Raw genomic sequence first — 21,254 nt, 5'->3', positions numbered from 1 at the left:
GGAAGACAACGAGTTCCATGAAGCCGAGTGCTGCCTCTTGATCTTCAGAGTTTCCTAGGCATATGAATCCCGCTGACTGTGCCACATCACCGGGAAGGAGGTGAATGCCATTCACACACTTGCCACCCGAATGCGGCTCCGATGGTCCTAGATAGCCATCACGTTCGACCAAGAAGATCACCCCCAATCACGTCCCTCATCTAGGGCACTACCCGCTCGTAGTTAGCCTGATTGTGGGCACCACGTGCCTCACCAAGGTGCTGTTGGATGGGGGCAATGGCCTCAAGATACTCTACGCTAGCACCCTCATCAAGATGGGTATCCCTTGGAGTAGCCTATGCCCTAGCAAGGCCCTATTCTATGGATTATGATAGGGAAGGAAGCTATGCCCCTTGGGTGTACTCGGTTCAATGTCACCTTCAGCCAGCTAGACAACTTCCGCAAGGAGCTGCTCACCTTCGAGGTCATTGACTTCTCCGGTGTCTACCATGCCCTCCTCGATCGACCATGCTTCACCAAGTTCATGGCCATCTCTAGCTACACCTACCTCAAGCTCAAGATGCTCGGCCCAAAGGGGGTCATCACCGTCGAGGGTAGCTTTGAGCAAGCCTACTACAGCGAGCAAGACTACGTCGCCCAACCAACCACGCTCATCAGCCCCTATTCTATCAATGGCCTTGGCCATGATGTAGAAAGGGCGCCGGTGGGAGAAGCAACAAAGACAGCAGTGGTGCTCAATCAACTAAGCATCGGCAAGGCGTCAAGACCCCTAGAGGCACCGGTGGCTTGGCTGGCCCCTCCATCTAGGCACTCAGCTCCCTAGAAGGGGCTGACCCAATCAAGGTGAGTTCTAATCTTTCCCATGAGGGAAGGCCATTGTCGAGCCATCTAACCAGAAGTGATGCCTCCCGAGCCAAGGCCCATCTGCCAACCTCCCTCGCGGGCCTACCTCTTCAACAACCAAAACCAAGATAAGTCCCAACCCCCTAACCCTCTTGCTTTCCTTACCTCTGTCTACTCTATTCACTATCTTCCTTGACCCAAGCCATCCCAATGATGGCTCAGCCGCATCACATGATCGACTAAGCTAATCGCATGCTGACCTTTTCTAAAGGAGGACTGCTGCAGAAGGCCCCCTAGCAAGGCAAAGATGGGATGGATAGAGTAGGAGGAGTAGATGAAAGATTGACAAGGTGCTAATAGAATGGCCGTGGCCATCGCGTTACCAGCTATGTCCTCTTTCCCCTCTGTTGTGTCCATTCCATTTTCTTTGTAGATTTCTGCCTATCTCCCGATCCTTCATCGGGTTGTTCCATCCCACCGCATGCTGGTCCTAGGGCCCCCTAGAGGGGGCATTGCCATGGGTTCAAGGCCAGCCCACTGGGCTTCAAGGTTGCCTGAAGCAAGTAAAAGTGTGAGGGACATTCGGGAGGCAAGTCCACACGGCTGTAGCCAGGGCGCATAGGAGCGCCCTAACCATTTTGATGAACGATGTCTGAGTATTGACTTGAGCCGCTTGTGGTGACCCAACAAGGGAGGCAGCGAGCCCCCGAGTACTGACAGATGGGCTCAAGAACTATATGAGTGGCTCGGTTGGGAAGCCAAGGATGTCCTTCTAGGGGACATGACCGGGGCACGGAACAACCATAAACCTAGGGTTCTTATGGACTTACCCACTAGTAGCATGGGCGCGGCGATCTTGGCCAATGAGGCCATCATCGTAATAGCCCATCCCAATGAGGGATCAAGTCTCTGAGCACGACTCAAGAGCAAAATGGGATTACACATTAAAGTAATTTCATTTCATTGATTGGGAATGACCTGATTACAATATACGGCAGCAAAAACCGCTATAGGATGTAGAGTACCTACGCCACAGTAGGGCACCAGGGGAAGCCCATCAGTGACCGGCCATGCAAGTGACCCCGCCTCCCCTAAAGGTTGGTCTTTATTGATACTAAAGGGGGAGGTCGAGGCCCCAAGCCTAGAAGCTTGGCAAGCTGCTCACAGGAGGGGCAGAGCACACTAGGAAGAGGTAGAGATCTCCTAGCCACTGCTTGGAGATTGGCACCATCCATAGTAGCCCATGCCCTTTGGAGAGCACCACGCTCGGCCCAACCATAGGACCGAAATGCCACAGCAAGAAGGCCAAGCATCGCCGAGCCTCGTAGGCAGCCAAAAGGCTATGGGTGTCCATGTGGTGCCACCTCACCCTTAATGATGCCACCTCTGATGATGAAGCTATGGAGGCAATGTAGGACCATGGGCCATGTAGCTCACTACCCTATGTCGACATGGGTACAACACCGCACCAATAGCGAACCACCGGATCACGGGCCCAGCTGCCATGGCCTATGCTCCATGGCTCACTAGAGTCCTTCCACCCTTGAAGAAGCAGTCACCTGATGGACAACACCAAGCTCACTCGAAGGGAAGCATCACACTTCATCACCACCATCATTGCCACCGAAGAAGATGGATCTGAGGAACAAGAATAGAGGGGGCCGAAGGAAGGGATTGAAGACACCACGTCCCCTAGGGGCCTCCCTTTATGGCCAAAGGCATTACGCTATGAGTAGCTCTAGGCCCTTCTATCAGCCATTAATGGCTACAAAGGACCCTAGGGAACTGGCTAGGCATCCCTTCAATCCCCGCAGCACGCGGGCGATTACGTGATGACAGCCATGCAGTAAAGGTAGAGTTAGGGAACCACTGGGAATGAGTCAAGTCCTCGCTTCACTTTTCGGTACGCACGCCACCCACTCCGTGCACGCCTCTTCACGGGACTTGGGGGGATCTACCTACCCCTAGGCCCACTGGCTATCATCGACGGCTCGGATCTATGTGCACCAAGTGTCGTGGCTCCTCCTCCACTAGATCTGCTCCATGTGGCCCCGACGTCCCATCTCCTAGATGAGACAAGATAGCGCAGAGGTGCGCGTGTCATAACTCCTCCACCAGGCATGATAGCCTAGACGCCATCAACCGCCTGCACAAGGCGTTAGCAGATGAGACATGCCTAGAAGCCACCCCCTTCACTAGTTAGGAGGCCCGATAATGGCCTCAGGGGCTGCGCTAGCTCCCCAGACAGAGCAGCCTGACCCCCCGATCAATGGGCAGCTTGAGTGGCGCATCCCCCAAAAACCAACCAACTCCTCAGAGTTGGGTCAGGAGCCACTGAGTAGTGGGCCCAACGAGGCCCTCCGTCCGAGTCTCAGCACGCTCCCACTTCCCTGATCTATGGCTACAAAGGACCAGGACCTATTATCACAGCCCTCAGAAGAGCATGTATCTCTAGATGATTAGATGGCCCTGAGCCAAAGCCCAATGCTCTTGATCACCGGCCCACAGTAGGCTCTAATCAGAAAGGAGGGCGCTTGCAGGCCTACAATCGGTGACTCCCAGATGAGTCTGCTGAGCTCTGGCTAAAGTCAAAGACCCATGCAACATGGACTCATGAAGGGATCAACATCATCTTCGCTCAGCCTTGACAGTCGAGCACCATTCATCACACCAGAGAAGAAGGCCCAAAATAGGGCACAACACTCTCGCCAACGGAAGCCATCCTCTCTAAGGAGGGTTCGGTCACCAGAAAATCGAATTCAGCCCTTCGTCGCCATCACACCAGGTGAGGCCATGAAGGGCTTGGGGGCTCCTGATGAGATCCTAACATATAGGTATGTTAAGCCTTGGGTCCAATGGTTCCTGAATGAAGAAGACACCTCAACCGACCCCTTTAGGATCACCTATGGGCTCGGGGGCTATGCCCATTGGGCATGCTCATGCGCACCTTCTAGCAAAAAGGCCCAGCCAAGCCTGACTCAACCATAGCTTCTGCCTGGGGCTCGGGGCTTCCTCGAGCCTTGGGCTCCTAATCTACGGCACCTCCAGGCCCGTCCCTTGGCTCCTACCCGACTAACGATGCTAGCCAAGGCCCAGGCACAAGATGACAAGCCCTAGGGTACCAATGCCTAGGGGCTCCCTAGCACCGCTCCCTAGGCAAGTCCCTACCAACTGCTCCTCTAATAGGGACACGTCCAGGGTGTGACATAAGAAGACAAAGCTTCCCACGGCCTTTGGGGGCTTGGGGGCATCCGGGCCCACACGTCAGCCCCTAGAGCTGACCTCCTTCGCCACCAAGAATACTCCAGAAGGTCTCACCTAGGGGAGGCCGGTCCAAGCCGACACCCTCTGACATGCAGAGTGTTAGAACAGAGCAACCGAACGACGCCGAGGTTTATTTGGCTCCAAGACACCTCAACGGTCCACAATGCACCGTTGCAAGCCCCTCCTAGACTCCGGCGCATGTAGACCATAGACGAGAACCCCCAAACCACCTTGTACTCGACCTATCTCATTATATAAGGGATAAGGCCGGAACTAGAGAAAAGAATCTTGGTTCGATCACCAGACACTCTATTCCATTCCATCTGCCTCCGCTCTGCACTAAGAGCAAGGCAACCTAGAGAGGGGCATTGAGAGCCCCTCCTCCACTACATCTTGCCGTCTCCTTCCTCTTCGATGAGGGGGAGACTCCACCGGTGGCAAGGCAACCTCATGATTAGCACCGAGCTTACCCCCTACCAAACTTTCTTCCTTTACACTCTGTTGTAACCCCCTAATTTTGGGTGCTCTTGAGTATAAGGATCATTAGCTGCTGGACGTAGGGACCGAATTAGCCCGAACCAGGATAACCCGTTGCATCTTCTCTGCGTGATTCTTGTGTTCTTGAGTCCATCCGAGCCATCGCAGACTCCGTACTCTAACACCAACTCGAACAACATGCTTGCCATGGTTTCAACCCTGCGACACCGCCCCCAAGGTTCCATGGAGAGATCAGTAATATACTTTGCTAGAGTGGGATTATGGATTCACTAGGGTTTGGCGCTCAGGAAGATTGCGGTGGCTGGCAAGAGAAGCAAAAAGGGGAACAGAGGCAGAATAGCCGAATGAAAGAGACAAGGGTAATTTCAGAATTTATGTCAACTTTTGGCCTTGACAAAGAAATTAGGATGGACATAATGAATGTGTGACGCGTGCAACGGTCACAAGAGGTAATTTTGGAATAAAATTATTTTATCCCAAAATTGGGGCATGTGTTGACACCAAATTTTGACCAATATATGTGACAACCCTGGGTTTTGAAATCCATTGAAGATAGCCAAAATATTCATAGAATCTGCTAAGTAAGCTGCCATCGAGATCAGCTAGGTGGCATGACATCATCATTCCAAAATGGGTCATGGCGACGGAAATAGCGATGGCCTAAAGCGAGAAGACACGTCGGACTTCATAAAAGGGTAAGGATTGAAGTCCAAGTTATCTTACTTTAAGATATTTTATTTTCTTTTATGAGTTTTGTAACTAGTCTTGTTCGACTAGGACTCATAGTCAAGTCTTGGGCAAAAATATTGGACCCTGGCTATTGTAATGAAGATCTCTCATCGATCAACCAAATAAGTACCTTTATTTTTTAGCATACACCACCCCTTAGGAGTAGGAGTAGAGTAGATTTTAGCGAGTTCTTTGGGCAAGCAGGGCTGCATCGGTTAGGTTCGACCTCTGGTTTTTTGTGAGTATCCGTCACGACTTATACTTTGTTTGTAAGGCTGTATTAGTTAGGTGTAACCACTTGCAAGCTTTGTATAAGTTAGTTATCATCAGTTATTGTAAGGTTGCATTGGTCTGGCTCAAATCTCTTACAATCTATGATACAAGTTACCCTTCGATCCATATCAAAATTCGGACGGTTGCCTCAGTATGGCTTGATCTCATACAAATTTTGATACAGATTAGTTATTGGTTAAATCTATTAAGATTGGTACGATTTCCTTGCTGTTCTTAATAGATTTGCTAGTTATCTTGTTATAATTAGTTTTCTTACTATTTGTAACAATTTCACCCCTTCCCCGATTAACATTGAAATGGATCGGCTTTATATCTTTTTAAACCATCGTCTTGTTGCTTTATCTTGTTTATATCTCGCTTTGATGATGGTTTCAGCTAGATTAGTCATTTTGCTCCAATCTTGATCGAATATCGCATGTGGTCAAGGCATGTTTAACCCTAAGTAAGCTTGCTAGTTGATGAAATCTAGTCTAGAACAACTATCATGGCTACCATCGATCCGACTGACCCCCACTTTTAGCACTACAGATTGGAAATTATCAAGTAGTAAGTCTTGCTTATGGTCAAACATAGCCTCTGGCTGCATGCTATGTTCACATTAGCTATTTAGCCGATCACCTGCACTTTCATGATCATAACATGTATTCGCGATTCCATTAAGTGTGAACAGACTCATATTCTTTGAAGGTTTAATCAATTATCTTTATTATGGCTGCCATCAATTCAGTCGAACCCCACTATTAGAGATAATAGGTTGGATTTGATAGGTTTGTGGATCTGTCCATGTTTAATGGTCAAGTGTTTGCATGTTATGAACCTTCTTTCACTGGAATCGGCTATTCTAGTCGATAGCTTGCTTATTGAGAATATACTAGCTATTCATATGTTGTACTTGTTCTTATCTTTATTAAAATCTAATATGTTTCTCAATTAATAAAGATGCTTTAATGTTTATCCATCATACTTTTACATGTCCTCATGATCATCGGCAGTTAAGATCTATACACTTAAATATCTAATAATTGCCGACATGCTTATTTCATTCGAATTGCATCATGAACATGCTGGATCTTGACTCTTTAGTCGATAGCCTTATCTCATCAACTATTTAGTTATACATTTGGAACTATCTAGAGCAACACTAGCATGTTCCACCTTAAATTATTGATCAATTTTCTCTCCTTATCAATTACAGGGTCAAATTGACTGGCACGCCCTAGGTCACGACCATCCGGTCTAATGTTTCCCTAAGCCTAGGGAGAGCTCAGGATCTGCTCCATGTTGTTTCTCCCTGCTTGCTTATGTGTGCCCAGCGGCGTGGCCACCGACCATTTTCGCCATCAAGAACTACAACATCGAGTACCCAGCTCTCATGAAATTTCCTTCGCTGATTGGTGGTTGTTGACGGTCACTAACATCAATTATAAACCATCAACATAACCTGTATTTATACTTAATTCCAACACCAAATATAGGTATAGGGGTTTAAACTAATAAATTCCATGAGTTTTGGTGGATTTGTGTTTTCAGCAGGGTTTATCCAAAAAACTGTCTAGGAGGACCTATTTGTCAAAGTAAATCACGTTTATCCACAACGACACCAACACGGGAAGACTCTAGAACACTCTAGAAGGCAACCCACCAAAGTAGAACCTAAGGGGCTAACATGTGGGGCTGGCCGGCCCCACCTGTAGGCTGGCTAGCCCATGGGACACACCTATCAGTCTCCGCTTCGAAAGTTGGTTCTCCACCGCCATTGAGATCCAATCTACGCCGTCCTTTAAGTCGGTTTGATCCAAGGGCTCATGTTGGATGCTCTAGCCTATATATACCACCCCCTGCCACCCTCCCTAGAGCCATCCTGAAACCCTAATTCATATTCTCCTTATCAAGATCAGAGCCAGCTATCAAGAGAAGATTAGCCCTCTATAGGATTTAGTCTTATAATTAGAAATAGTGAGATAGACAGTGAGGGAAGAGTTATCTGTGTGCGTTAAATATACCAATAGTGGCACAAAACTACTAAGAAACTACCAAGGAAAAGAAAAAGGGGCTAAACATGGTCATTATTTGAAACAACCCCAATTTCCATGAAGGGAAATCCACAGAGTTGAAGTGTAATAAGACCATAGTAGATCATATTACTCAAATCCCAGTCGAATATCACATCCATACAATGATAATATCAGAGTACAAATAGTGCGGAATTACATAAATTATTACATCGCCGCATTGGCAGAATCAAAAGTAGCATTCATTCAGAACAGCTTGAAGATAAGATCACCAAACTCGAGCGTAGGCACGAACCCCTCAACCGTCAAACTCCTCGGAGCTATACTCCTCAGCAGAACCTATATGCCAAAATTTATCAGTACGATTTGTATTGGCCACTCCCGACCCTATGAGCATTGCTTTATGGAAATTGTATGCAAGATGGATATAGTCAAAAGGAACCTATAAGGCTAGGGTTTCCTATGTATTTTAGCATATCAAGTATATAACAGTATAGTCAAGTTTTTAACACCATCCCCACACCTATTCCACCTATTCCCATTCCAGAGCCAGGTTTCGATCCTGGGATCGACATACCACCATCTCCACACTATCACCATACCATACCATACCATCGCTCAGTCGACAGGCCAACTCCCTCTCGGCACTGTCTCAAGGCCCGTAGCCCCTGGCTACGACCGAACACTCACTTCCAGGGGGGAGAAAAGAAGGACTCATCTCTCTATCTAGTTTAAGCGAAACCCAGGAAAGGTCCATAGCCGACAAGTCAGCACATGTATCGATCGATCAACCATACACTCTGTAGAGGTTTTACATAACCACAAGATCCGCCTTCCTCGCTGACCGTCGTCAACTGGGCTGATTCCGGCTGCTTGCTAGCCTAGGATAATGCCACTCTACCATTCAGCCCTGGTACACCCCAAGTCCGGTCTAGGGTGGCTGAAACTGTGAGTCATAAGCTGGGTCCACAAGGTCTCCATGAAGTCTCGGAAGGGTGTGGGGGGAATCCTCCACACCCCGTACCTCCCTCACACTGTCCGCTATCAACCTAGCAGTAGTGGCAATATCCTACCAAGTAGTCCAGCTGTCCCGCACCATATAGGGCGAGTGGTACGTAAGGCTTCCCAGTGAATCTGAGTACTAGTAAGTCCTTAGGGATGACCAAGCCAGAATGTCTCCATCAGGGTTTCCATTTACCATGCCACCACAGCACCTCCATCCCGGGCTCCTCCCATCACAGGTTCACACCCAGGACCACCTCATATACCATTTACCCACCACAGGTATCCATTCCAAGGGTGCCCAGGTAGCACCACACGGCATGACTTGCCCCAGGCTCATCGTATGCTCCAACTTGGTCGACACAATCCTCACCCTCCACACACCCAAATCACACACGCAGCAGTCTCCCCATAGTCCAGAATAAACCACGCATTAATGTAGTATAAGCATAGTAGAAGTACAAGCAATTTAAAATATAGCAGTAAGCGTGTGTCTAACCTAATAGTAGGGTATGTAGGGGTAAGGTTGCATCAAGGTAAAGGCCATTAAGAAAGCATACTACCATGCAAGTCCTATCATAATATGATTGTAACAGTAAAGTAAAGCAATAGCAGTTCTACATTAGCCATGTGTAATAGGTGCTATGAGATTGGGTGGGATGTGGCACCTTTAGTGTAGTCGTCTCCGTACTCCTCACGGTACTCATGATCCTCGTCGGTCTAGTGCTCCTTCGAGTCTACAAACGATCGCATTATAGTCGCGTTAGCGACGTCTATAGAATAGCACAAAGGAGCAATGAAAATTCAAAAGAGCCAAATGCACTCAAGCATGGGTTCATTGCGTAGGGCTCGATTTTAGATGAATTTTGGTCTTTGTTTCGTATTTTTTTGAGGTCATATGAATTAGTTATGAATTTCCAAAGTTTAAATCTATTTCTGAAAATGGAAAAAGGCTAAATTAATCCTGGGCTGACATGTGTCATGCTGTGGTTGGTCCACGTGGCTTGCTGACGTCAACATCACGGTTCCGAGCTGACAGGTGGGGTCCCGCTGATGTCAGCATGACGTCATCAACGTCATCCACTCCGACAGGTGGGGCCAAAGGCTATTGGGTCACTGACAGGTGGGTCCGGTCAAAGTTAACGTCGGTCAACGGTGAGTCAACAGTCAACGGTCAATGGTCAACAGTTAGGGTCACTGACATGTGGGGCCTGGGCTGCTGACATGTGGGTCCCGTGTGACGTCAGCATGATGTCAGCGTTTGTCGTGTGGGTCCAATGTGTCCGTGTCACTGACATGTGGGTCCAGGTTAACGGTCAACATTGACCAGTCAATGGTCAACATGGCCGGGTCTCAAACGAGCTTCAGGTTGGGCCGGTCTGGGCTGGGCCGGGCCGGACACATGGCACGCTATGACGCTGCCATGTCATGGCCGTGGGCTCTTATTGGGCTTCGTCCATAGCGCGGCTCACACCGTGTGGCTCACGGTGGACCAGCGCTCATGGTCCATGGACTTACGGCAGGGCGCATGGTGGACCAAGTCCACCGTCTCTTCTCCTTGGCTTGGCTCACATGCACCGAGTGTAGGGCTACACTGCTCAACTCGCCCTTCTCCTCTGTTTCTTCCATGGCGCGCTCCCGCCGATGACGTGCTCACCGATGAGCTCCCGCAACGGCTCAGGCATCCAATTGAGGTGGGGAAAAGCCTCCCCACGTCATGGCGACTGCAACTGTGGGGTCAGGGCAATGGATGACGCTTCCTACGTCACTGGTCATGGCGAACGGCGGCTCAGCAGTGCTCGCCGGTGGCGAGGTCGCATTTGTAGGCTCTCTAGTGGCTCGACTAGGCAGACAGGGGCTTCAGCGGATCCATGGGTGCATGGCGAAGGCATCTAGGGCTCAAGGCGGGGCTTCGGCTTCAAGGTGGCCATTAGGGGTGTCCCAGCGGCCACGGTGATGTAGTGACGATGGTGAGGCACGCGAGTGAACCACGGGGCTCCAGCGGGGTGGTCACGGCGAGCGCGTGAGTTACCCGTGGCTTCAGCGAACGGGACGGGTGAGTCAAAGAGGCGCTAGGTGCTCCTAGCAGTACTAGGCCATGGTGGTCGGTGCTCTGACCAGTGGTCGGGTGCTCGGACCGGTGGTCAGGTGCTCAGCATGGTGGTCTGGTGCTCGGACCGGTGGTCGTGTGCTCGGACCAGTGGTCTGGTGCTCGGAGGTGGTCTGGTGCTCGGACCGGTGGTCGGGTGCTCCAGTGGTGGCTGCGCCATGGCGGCGACATCGTGAGCGTAGCATGTGTGCTCGGCTATGGCGTCCAGGGAACTTGGAGAGGTCTACAGCGTCCAAGGGCTCGGGGATGGTCACGGTCAACGTGAGCGTGCTGTGCTGGTGTGCCTAGAGGCCGGGGATGGCCTTGGCCTACGCGCTCATGGTATGGAGCGCCATGGCTGGAGTAGCAAGGTCTGGCGGCGAGCAGGGGAAAAATCAGGGGCTCACCAGTGGGTGCTGTGGAAGAAAGGATGGCGGTGCAGTGACGAGTTGCGGCCGTGTAGCTCCGGAAGCAGTGTCGTGCAGCGCCGACCTGCGACCGTGATGACGACAATGGCATCGCCCTTGGCTCCGGCGACATCGGCAGTGCACGGGGGCTCTGATCCTCCTCTCACGATCCCTTCATGGCCCTCTTCTCTCGATGTGGTGCGGCTGCTGGGCCACCAAGCGGCGGCGGAGGCTAAGGGAGAAACTAGGGCACCGGGCGTGAGCGGCGTGTGGGCTGGCTTTATAGCCGAGCGCCATGCCTCCCATGGCGGATGGCATCGTGTGGTGGAGGCGTGTGCATCACATCAGACAGTGGTGCGAGGTTGCGTGGGCACGGCGCAAGGGGACAGGGTCATGCCCTAGGTGTGACCCCCTAGCTTGCCCCTGCCACAGCTGTCATCCGCCGGTCGCATAGGCGGTTGAGGCGTGGGTGAGGAAGACAACACTGTAGATGGGGGTGGCTGACATGCAGGGTCTAGCAGGCAGCGGCTGCGAGCAAGGCAGACGGGTGCGTGGGCGATGCGCTGGGCCGGCTCATGGGCTGCGTACGTGCACACGCCGGTGCAAGGTGGGCGCGGTTGGGCTGGCTGGGCCACAAAGCCGAGCAGCCTAGGCTACGAGGCCTTCTTCCTCCTTTCCTTTTTTTGTTTTCTTTTTCTTCTTCCTTGATTTGAATTCAAATTTGGTTTGGGTATTTTGAATTCAAAATGGGTGCACCAAATTCATTAGAGTTGTTAAGCATATCATAACTCAAATGGAAATCCAAATCACATTTTGAATTAACAAAGCATGCAATACTTTATTTGTTAGAATTTAAATAAACACAATTAACTAATGACATGCCATGCTTATGTGTTAACTTGGGTTGGGGTTAGACCTAATGCATCTCTTAGGTTGGGTTACTATATATGACACTCATCATCACATGGGAGTTCTAAGAAAAATTTTGTAGTTGGTATTTGTTTTAGTGTGTGGATTTTTGGGTTGTTACAGTCCTACCCCCTTAACAGAATCTCATCCCCGAGATTAAAGCATAATGTACTCTTCGAAGAGGTAAGGTGTGGCAGAACCTCCTAAGTTATCGGGCCCACATGCACCTGTCACTGTCCGACGACCTTTGACATTTATGCATATGTTTTCAATAACTTAAAAAGACTGTCGGGTGTCCTCGGGGAACCCCGAATCATCCACGATTTCCGAGCAGGATCACGTTACAGAGTCATTGCAGTATTACAACATTTATTCAAATATCAAAACCAGAGTAAAAACAGCGGAAGTCTTACGATAACATAGTTTACAAACCAGTTGTTTCAAACCTTACAAACTAAGTTCGATGATTATTACAAACCATAGTAGTAGTGGAGTGGCATAATTAATATAGACATATCACACAAAATAAACATCTTGCCAAAGGATCACACATTTACTTCTCATCGTCAGAACGAACGATAGTCATGCAGCACGATCCAAAACAGATCTGCTCATGAGGCTCACCTGCAACAAGGGGTCAACAAACCCTGAGTACGAAAGTACTCAACAAGACTTATCCGAAATGTTAATTGATAAACTCCGTAATGCAGGCCCAGGGATTCAAGGTATAGCTTTAACAATGATCAAAGTTCTTTTGCGTAAAAGCTCTATTAACAACATTCTTTATATAGAAAACTTCTCAAGAATTATATACAAAGCTGACATGATCCGCACTGAGATCATGAAACTTCATATCCAACACCTTCACAAGCCTTATTCAAGTTCCGGTTATTAATTCTACGATGATGAACAGTGAGTTGAGTCTCCTTAACCGAGGAGCAACGATGATTCGAACCGATTAAGCCCAGCTGGGAATTCCAGACCACACGACATATGTAGGTCCCCGACCTACATAGACCAACCTATCCTTAGATCCCCTAAAACAAGAACGGGTCCGCGCCACCCGAGAACACAGTACTCCACCATTCTAGCCCATGGCCACGTGGGTACACGCTATTCCCGCCATCTCTCCACTCCCAGTGCGCGAGTAGTCATTCTCGTAATAGAATTGCCAAGTTCAGGCTTACCGGAGTATGTGGTTAGTACTACAAATTCTCACCTCATGCAATTCAATAACGGACGTGCCTTAATCGACACTAGGTGGAAAGACCCCGCTCACAAGACCTCCATGTCTTGTGGCTCACAGACACCGAGTCCGCCCGGTCTAGATTTATTACTCCACATTCCCATATCACATGCTAACATAGTTAACCAATGTTCCGTTTAAACTTGCAGGTGGCAGGTAGTCACCCGACTTTCTTCGTTCTACGCATAGCTAAGCAAGGCTAGGCATACACGAGTTTAAAACTGGTAATATGGTAAATATGGAATAACAAGGGTGGTAATGCACCAATTAGGCTTTTACTTAACTCCTAATCACTTAATGCAGTAACAGAAAGCAAAAGCGAAATTAATTTATAAAACACAAGGTAGGGTTGTATGCATCCGGGGCTTGCCTTCGTTGACGGAAAAGTCCGGTTCCTGCGACGTTACACAAGGATTCGATCCGACCTCAACAGACGGATTAACCTCTTCAACAGCTTGATAAACTACCATGTTTTCACCTTCGTTCACTACACGTAATAACAATGCCATGTTCAACATGATGCGGAATACGAAACATGATGCTCGATGATGGATGCAAAATTTAACAATTTGAATACAACTTTCCTTCGCGGTACAGTTGCAAGTCAAACAAACTAAATCTTTTTTGTAACACATACATCAATTGCCAAGGATCATTATCAACTAATGACCCGAGGTCATCACTCAATCCAAAATTACAAACAAAACCTAAATCACTAAAGGTTACTATTTGCTTTTATGAATTAATTATTTAATTCAAAATTATGAAATAAATCAACTTATTCTAATTGAGCTCAAAATTTTAGTAAATGTTCATTACATGATAAGTAAGTGGCAAAACAAATTTCATAATTTTTGGCCGTGGCGTCGGAAAAACAGAGCAAGAGAGCGGAGGCAAACGGCGACGACCAAGGCTAAGTAGAGCGGCTCAGAAGCACAAGGAAGCTGCGCTGTGGCCTTCACCACGCCAGCGCGATGTCAAAGACGGCCACGACCGCGCCTGGAAGCAAACCGAAGATCGCCGGCTATGTAGCTAGGGCGGTGAGTACTGTTCACCGAATTTACAGATTTGCCATTCAGGTTTCAAATTCAAATTACTCTCAAATTTGTATAGCAACTCAAAAATCTCCAAAAACAAAAGTTGTTCAAAATCAAAAGTTCTACAACTTTGCTTCTATAACCATCTCCTAATTCGGTCTAGATTTTGAAATGAACTTTTGAATTTGAATAGGGGATATTTAACGAATTACGCCTTTTTGAATTACTCAAAATTTTTCTAAACAACTTGAAAAACTCCAAAGATAAACTTTGCTTAACTAGTCAAGCTCTACACTTTTGCTTTAAGGCTCAACCCCAAAATATGCTTAGATTTTGAAATGGATTTTTAGGGTAGGATCTAAATGTCGAAAAGCGGGGTTTTCTGGAAAAATTCAAAATCCATACAAATATTGAACTTGAGTCAAACAATACAATTCAACATTCATTACACAATTGTAAACTTGTTTTAGTAAATGTACATCAAAGTTTTCACCAAATGTCAAATGCTTAGCAATGCATATGATGACATGTCAGATTTTAATATTTAAACACCCGAGGTGTTACAATCCTTCCCCCTAAAAGAAATCTCGTCCCGAGATTCAAAGCCATAGGGTAAGTAATGGAAAAGGAAATGTGTCATTCCAAAAACATCCAAAACTTTCCTATAAAACAGCTGAGGTTCCTTTACAAAACACAACTTGTAGTAACCGAGCACTCTATATTGACGCTAAAAACTCTGGAAACTTTTCTAACAAGTAATCTTCTGATTCCCAAGTAGCTTCCTCTTCTGAATGTTGATTCCATTGTATTTTATAGAACTTGATTGTCCAGTCTTCGAGTAACACGATCTTTCTAATCTAACACTCGGATAGGATATTCAGAATAAGTTAAATCCGGTTCTAGTTCCACTCCTTCAACTTCAACATTTTGTTTAGGCACTCGAAGACACTTCTTCAATTGAGAAACATGAAACACATCATGCACAGCTGCGAGATGTTCAGGTAATTTCAAGCGATATGCCACTTTTCTATACCTCTCTAAAATTTGATATGGTCCAATGTATCGAGGTGCCAACTTTCCTTTAACACCAAAACGGGTAACTCCCTTCATTGGTGATACTTTAGGTACACAAAATCTCCTTTGGTAAATACCAATGGTCTCCGTCTTCTATCCGCATAACTCTTTTGTCGGGATTGAGCTATCTTCAAATTACTCTGTATTTGCCTAACCTTGTCTTCTGTTTCTTTCACAAGGTCAACTCCAAAGAATCTTCTTTCTCCAGGTTCAGACCAACTCAATGATGTTCTGCATCTACGACCATAGAGTGCTTCAAATGGAGCCATTCTAATGCTTTCCTGATAACTATTGTTGTATGAGAACTCGGCCAAAGGTAAGCATTCATCCCACTTATTGGAATAGTTAAGGACACAACACCTTAACATATCTTCAAGTACTTGATTGACTCTTTTAGTCTGTCCATCAGTCTGCGGATGATAAGCTGTACTATACAAAAGTTTGGTACCCAATGAAGAATGCAATTGTTTCCAAAAGTTGGAGACAAACTGTGTACCCCTATCTGACACAATAGTCTTGGGTACTCCATGGAGACTCATGATTCTTGCTAAATACATTTTGGCATATTGGATCGTAGGATATATTGTCTTGACTGGAAGAAAATGCGCTGACTTAGTGAGTCAATCTACAATAACCCAAACTGAGTCAAATCCCTTTGATGTCTTGGGTAGACCAACAATAAAGTCCATACTTATGTCCTCCCACTTCCAAGATGGAATAGGTAATGGTTGTAATTCACCAGCAGGCCTCAAATGTATAGCTTTCACCTTTTGACAAGTATCACACTTTGCTATGTATCTAGCAATCTCTATTTTCATTTTAGTCCACCAGAATCTTTGCTTCAAGTCATGGTACATCTTGTTGCTTCCCGGATGGATTGATAACCTAGTAGCATGTGCCTCATCTAGAATTGACTGCCGCAACTCAGGAACTTTTGGTACCACCAGGCGATCTTTGAACCACAACACATCTTCATTATCAATACTAAAGCATTCCGCTTTTCCATTCTTGACTCTTTCCTTGATATGGGCTATACCCTTGTTTTCCTTCTGAGCAGCAATAACTTGATCTCGAATAGTGGCTTCAACAATTATGTTGGTCAAACTTCCTTGTTGAATTACTTCTACATTCAACTTTTCCATTTCTTGACATAAATTCAAACCCATTGTTCTCACTGTCAGACAATTGCAATAACTTTTGCGACTGAGGGCATCTGCAACTACATTTGCTTTACCAGGGTGATAATGTACTTCCAAATCATAATCCTTAATCAGTTCTAACCATCTTCTTTGTCGCATGTTCAACTCTGACTGAGTAAAGATATACTTTAAGCTCTTATGGTCTGTATACATATGACATGTATTACCAAGCAGGTAATGCCGCCAAATCTTTAGAGCATGAACCACAGCTGCTAACTCCAAGTCATGAGTCGGATAATGTTCTTCATGTTGCTTAAGTTGCCTAGATGCATAGGCAATGACTCGGCCTTCTTGCATCAACACACACCCAATACCAATGCCTGAAGCATCACAATAAACATCAAACGACTTCTCGATGTCAGGTTGAGCTAACACTGGTGCAGTAGTTAACAGTCTCTTCAAAGTCTGGAAAGCCTCCTCACAATCTGATGACCAGACAAACTTAACTTGGATTCTTCAACAATTCAGTTATGGACTTTGATATTTTTGAGAAATCTAGGAATAAACCGACGGTAATACCCCGCCAGACCCAGAAAACTCCGAACTTGATGAACTGTGGCTGGCGGTTTCCAATCAAGCACATCTTTCACTTTGCTGGGATCAACTGCAACTCCTTCGGCTGACAAGACATGTCCAAGAAATTGCACTTCCTTAAGCCAAAAATCACACTTGCTGAACTTGGCATATAGTTGATGTTCTCTCAAGCGGGTCAGAACAATTCTGAGATGTTCCGCATGTTCTTTCTTATTCTTGGAATATACTAAAATGTCATCAATAAACACTACTACAAACTTGTCTAGCTCAGGCATGAATACTGAGTTCATTAGATACATGAAATGAGCTGGAGCATTTGTCAAACCAAAAGACATTACCAAGTATTCATATAACCCATATCTTGTGGTAAATGCTGTTTTGGGAATATCCTCAGGTTTTATCTTGATTTGGTGATATCCTGATCTCAAATCTATCTTGGAGAAAACTTTGGCTCTGGCCAGTTGATCAAAAAGTAGATCTATCTGAGGTAATGGATACTTATTCTTGATGGTCACTTCATTCAATGGGACAATAGTCAACACATAACCTCAGGGTCTCATCTTTCTTTTCACAAAAATTGCCGGACATCCCCAAGGTGAAGAACTAGGTTGGATAAACCCTTCTCAATCAATTCTTGTAACTGAGTTTTCAACTCGGCCAATTCCTTAGGTGGCATCCTATAAGCTCTCCGAGAAATCGGAGCTATTCCAGGTTGTAACTCTATATTGAACTGTTGTACATCCCTATCAGGTGGTAGACTGGGTAAATCTTCAGGAAACACATCCGGAAATTCACACACTACTGGAATATCTCTAATCTCTTTGACAACAGTTGCACAAATCTTGCTCACTGATCTTCTTAGGGTTGGAAGTTGGATAAGAAGTTGAGAATTACTATCAGGCAAACTCACTCTTAAGGTCCTATTCAAAGCATCTATAACAGCCTTATGCTGATACATCCAATTCATTCCCAAAATTACATCTATATCCTGATCCTTAAGGATAATCATGGTAGTGGGAAAAATATGCCCACCCAGGTTTACGGGTACCTAGTATACCATTTCCTTAGTACATAGACGTCCCCTGGGCGACTGTATAAAGAAACTTTCCTTTGTTGCCCCAATTGAAATTTCATGCTTCACGACAAATGTTCTATTGATGAATGAATGCGATGTGCCAGAATCAAAAAGTATAACTACAGGGTGATTGGCAACAGGAAACATACCCATCATCACTGGCTCCCCTTCCTAGAATTTCTCCAGCTTGAATATAGAACACCTGTCCTAGTCTTCCTCTCCTCTTTGCCCTTCTGAGCATTCTGATTGGGGTTCTTGTTTGGTGCCTGACCCTGTTGTTGATTAGCAAGGGCCTTCTGATAATTTTGATTAGCCTGCCTAGGATATGGACATTCCCTGGAGAAATGACCAGTCCTTCCACAATTGTAGCACGGATAGTTGTGACCCTGGGATGTTGGAGCATTGCCACCAGGAGCATTGGTTGACTGTGAACTCGGATAGGTTATAGCAGGACGGACATTTGACTGTTGCCCGGCTTGGAACTACGGCGGACGATAAGGAGGACGATTATGATGTACTGGATGATAAATCACCCTCTGCCTCTTCTGATTTCCCCCAAAAGATCCAGACGGTACACTCTTTTTCTTTTTAAGCTCCTTATGCTGCTGATACTTTGATTCTGAAGCAATTGCAATATTTACTGCCTCATGGTAAGTGACATTGGTGCAAGTGGTCATCATAGTCTGCAACTTGGTATTTAGGCCTCTCATAAACCACCTCTTCTTCTTGGCATCAGTATTGACATGTTCGGATGCATATTAGGACAGATGATTAAATCTTCCCACATACTGCATCACGCTTTGATCTCCTTGTTTCAAAGCAAGGAATTCATCTAGCTTCATAGCCATCACTCCTTCGGGAATATAATGGGCTCTGAAGGCTGTACAGAACTCAGCCCAAGTTATTGGAATGCCAGCTGGTTGCATAGCCACTAAGTTTGCCCACCAAGCACTTGCTTGCTCCTCTAAGTTGTTGGGCAGGCAAACGTAGGTTTCTGATACTCCGTGCATGGGATAAGGTCAAATTTCTATTCCATGGTTCGAAGCCAGTCATCAGCCTCCAATGGTTCATCTACCTTGCTGAACACCGGGGGTCTTGTGTTTGTGAAATCAACATATGTAGCCTCCTGTCGGTTATGGTGGCAGTCCACGGTTTCCGTACATCTGATTCTGATTACTCTGAGCCATCTCATGAAGCAAACAAGAATTTTCAGCCGTCACATTGACTAGTGCAGTTATAGCATCAGCTAAATTGGTTGGAACTGGTGGCGGATCTGGAATACCGTCCTCATCTTGTGAAGTTCCCGGAATAAACGAACCCCGCGTACGACGCATCTGCTCATAACAAACCAAACTTTATTCACATGTCTTTATTGAATTGTACCAAAGCTTACTCTAGACACCTTACATAGAGTTTACTAATGTACAAACAAACCCACGAGTATGAAAACAGAACTACATACTTAACTAGAGCTACTATTATACAACTCTACTCTTTTCCTCAAACTTCAGGCTCGGTATCCATTCCGGAATTATTACCGCCTTCATCATCACTTTCATCGATCATTACTAATTCTTCAGGATCTTCTTCTTCTTCCTCTCCCGATTCATCATCATCGGCAAGGATGACACCAGGGTCCATGGCATCAGCTTGAGGCTCATGATTCGGATTTAGTAGATTGCTAAGCCTATGAACTTCCTCATGTAGATATGTATTATGTTCTTCTAAATCTTCTACATAGAATTCTAACTCATGAGTTCTAGCTCTAGCTACATTTTCTCTATGCCAAGCTTCATTTCTTCCCTCCACCGTACGAACCAACATGCTTTTGCAGTTCCTATGCGCGGTGGTGAGCTGCCTCAATTGACCCTATAATTCTCCTATTTGTATAACATCCAAAGCCCTATCTCTAGTAGATTGTGCTAACTCCATAGAAACCCTCAGTATCTTTGCCTAGGGATCAGGCCTAGAGCTGCTACTGCTAGCACCATCATTTCTAGGGGCAAGTTGGTGACGAGGAACTCCTTTGGGTCCGGTGGACTTATGGGGCGTCATCTTGGCACGAGCCATACTGTAGGAAGCCAATTTAATCCAAGTAAGACCATTTGATCAAAATCCAAAAAGTAGCTAAGATGGATTACATTCCTCAAACCAGACTCACTACTCAACTCCAGCCTAAGAGGTGAAGGAAGTAACAAGTGAATTATTCCTGATGCATGCATCGTTCTTACGAACAAAAACATCAAAGTTTATAATGCTCATAAACAACATTTATTTTTATATAGGGCATAGTATGATTACTACTCCACCACACAAAAACCTTTTAATCAAATAGGGAATGGTGAGAAAGAAATAAGATAAGTCAGAAGCAATTTGGACTAAATTACCAAGTTAAATTTAGTCATCCAAATCATTTTGAAGTTTTTGTAAAACAATACAACAAAAACCTTGTAACGATTGCTCTGATACCATTCTGTGGCAGAACCTCCTAAGTTATAGGGCCCACATGCACCTGTCACTGTCCGACGACCTTTGACATTTATGCATATGTTTTCAATAACTTAAAAAGACTGTCGGGTGTCCTCGGGGAACCCCGAATCATCCACGATTTCCTGAGCAGGATCACGTTACAGAGTCATTGCAGTATTACAACATTTATTCAAATATCAAAACCAGAGTAAAAACAGCGGAAGTCTTACGATAACATAGTTTACAAACTAGTTGTTTCAAACCTTACAAACTAAGTTCGATGATTATTACAAACCATAGTAGTAGTGGAGTGGCATAATTAATATAGACATATCACACAAAATAAACATCTTGCCCAAGGATCACACATTTACTTCTCATCGTCAGAACGAACGATAGTCATGCAGCACGATCCAAAACAGATCTGCTCATGAGGCTCACCTACAACAAGGGGTCAACGAACCCTGAGTACGAAAGTACTCAACAAGACTTATCCGAAATATTAATTGATAAACTCCGTAATGCAGGCTTAGGGATTCAAGGTATAGCTTTAACAATGATCAAAGTTCTTTT

The sequence above is a fragment of the Miscanthus floridulus genome, chromosome 13 (genome assembly GCF_019320115.1).
Source record: "Miscanthus floridulus cultivar M001 chromosome 13, ASM1932011v1, whole genome shotgun sequence".
NCBI classification, from domain to species: domain Eukaryota; kingdom Viridiplantae; phylum Streptophyta; class Magnoliopsida; order Poales; family Poaceae; genus Miscanthus; species Miscanthus floridulus.
The sequence above is the reverse complement of the archived record's forward strand: the minus strand, read 5'-3'. Positions refer to the sequence as shown.